Source organism: Oncorhynchus keta, chromosome 5 (genome assembly GCF_023373465.1).
Source record: "Oncorhynchus keta strain PuntledgeMale-10-30-2019 chromosome 5, Oket_V2, whole genome shotgun sequence".
Classification (NCBI taxonomy): Eukaryota; Metazoa; Chordata; class Actinopteri; order Salmoniformes; family Salmonidae; genus Oncorhynchus; species Oncorhynchus keta.
The window spans coordinates 33,337,244-33,339,305 of NC_068425.1; positions in this window are offsets into that span (position 1 = coordinate 33,337,244).

The following is a 2,062-nucleotide window of genomic DNA, read 5'->3' on the forward strand; positions in this document are numbered from 1 at the left end:
CTGTCATGATGATGACTGGTTAGTATACTGTACATTAAGTATGTTCTGTCATGATGATGACTGGTTAGTATACTGTACATTAAGTATGTTCTGTCATGATGATGACTGGTTAGTATACTGTACATGAAGTATTTTCTGTCATAATGATGATGTTGACTGGTTCAGTATACTGTACATGAAGTATTTTCTGTCATGATGATGATGTTGACTGGTTAGTATACTGTACATGAAGTATGTTCTGTCATGATGATGACTGGTTAGTATACTGTACATGAAGTATGTTCTGTCATGATGATGACTGGTTAGTATACTGTACATGAAGTATGTTCTGTCATGATGATGATGTTGACTGGTTAGTATACTGTACATGAAGTATGTTCTGTCATGATGATGACTGGTTAGTATACTGTACATGAAGTATGTTCTGTCATGATGATGACTGGTTAGTATACTGTACATGAAGTATGTTCTGTCATGATGATGATGTTGACTGGTTAGTATACTGTACATGAAGTATGTTCTGTCATGATGATGACTGGTTAGTATACTGTACATGAAGTATGTTCTGTCATGATGATGATGTTGACTGGTTAGTATACTGTACATGAAGTATGTTCTGTCATGATGTTGACTGGTTAGTATACTGTACATGAAATATGTTCTGTCATGATGTTGACTGGTTAGTATACTGTACATGAAGTATGTTCTGTCATGATGATGACTGGTTAGTATACTGTACATGAAGTATGTTCTGTCATGATGATGATGTTGACTGGTTAGTATACTGTACATGAAGTATGTTCTGTCATGATGATGACTGGTTAGTATACTGTACATGAAGTATGTTCTGTCATGATGATGATGTTGACTGGTTAGTATACTGTACATGAAGTATGTTCTGTCATGATGATGATGTTGACTGGTTAGTATACTGTACATGAAGTATGTTCTGTCATGATGATGATGTTGACTGGTTCAGTATACTGTACATTAAGTATGTTCTCTCATGATGATGATGCTGACTGGTTAGTATACTGTACATGAAGTGCATGTTCTGTCATGATGATGATGTTGACTCCCGGTTAGTATACTCGTACATTGGGCATGTTCTGTCATGATGTTGACTCGGTTAGTATACTGCATATGAAGTATGTTCTGTCATGATGATGATGTTGACTGGGTTAGTATACTGTACATGAAGTATGTTCTGTCATGATGACTGGTTGATGTTGACTGTCCTCATATTATTTTGCATTGAGTATACATGAAGTATGTTCTGTCATGATGATGATGTTGACTGGTTAGGTATACTGTACATGAAGTATGTTCTGTCATGATGATGATGTTGACTGGTTAGTATACTGTACATGAAGTATTTTCTGTCATGATGATGATGTTGACTGGTTAGTATACTGTACATGAAGTATGTTCTGTCATGATGATGACTGGTTAGTATACTGTACATGAAGTATGTTCTGTCATGATGATGATGTTGACTGGTTAGTATACTGAAGCACATGAAGTATGTTCTGTCATGAAGATGTTCTGATGATGATGACTGGTTAGTATACTGTACATGAAGTATGTTCTGTCATGATGATGATGTTGACTGGTTAGTATACTGTACATGAAGTATGTTCTGTCATGATGATGACTGGTTAGTATACTGTACATGAAGTATGTTCTGTCATGATGATGATGTTGACTGGTTAGTATACTGTACATGAAGTATGTTCTGTCATGATGATGATGTTGACTGGTTAGTATACTGTACATGAAGTATGTTCTGTCATGATGATGATGTTGACTGGTTAGTATACTGTACATGAAGTATGTTCTGTCATGATGATGATGTTGACTGGTTAGTATACTGTACATGAAGTATGTTCTGTCATGATGATGACTGGTTAGTATACTGTACATGAAGTATGTTCTGTCATGATGATGATGTTGACTGGTTAGTATACTGTACATGAAGTATGTTCTGTCATGATGATGATGTTGACTGGTTAGTATACTGTACATGAAGTATCTTCTGTCATGATGATGATGTTGACTGGTT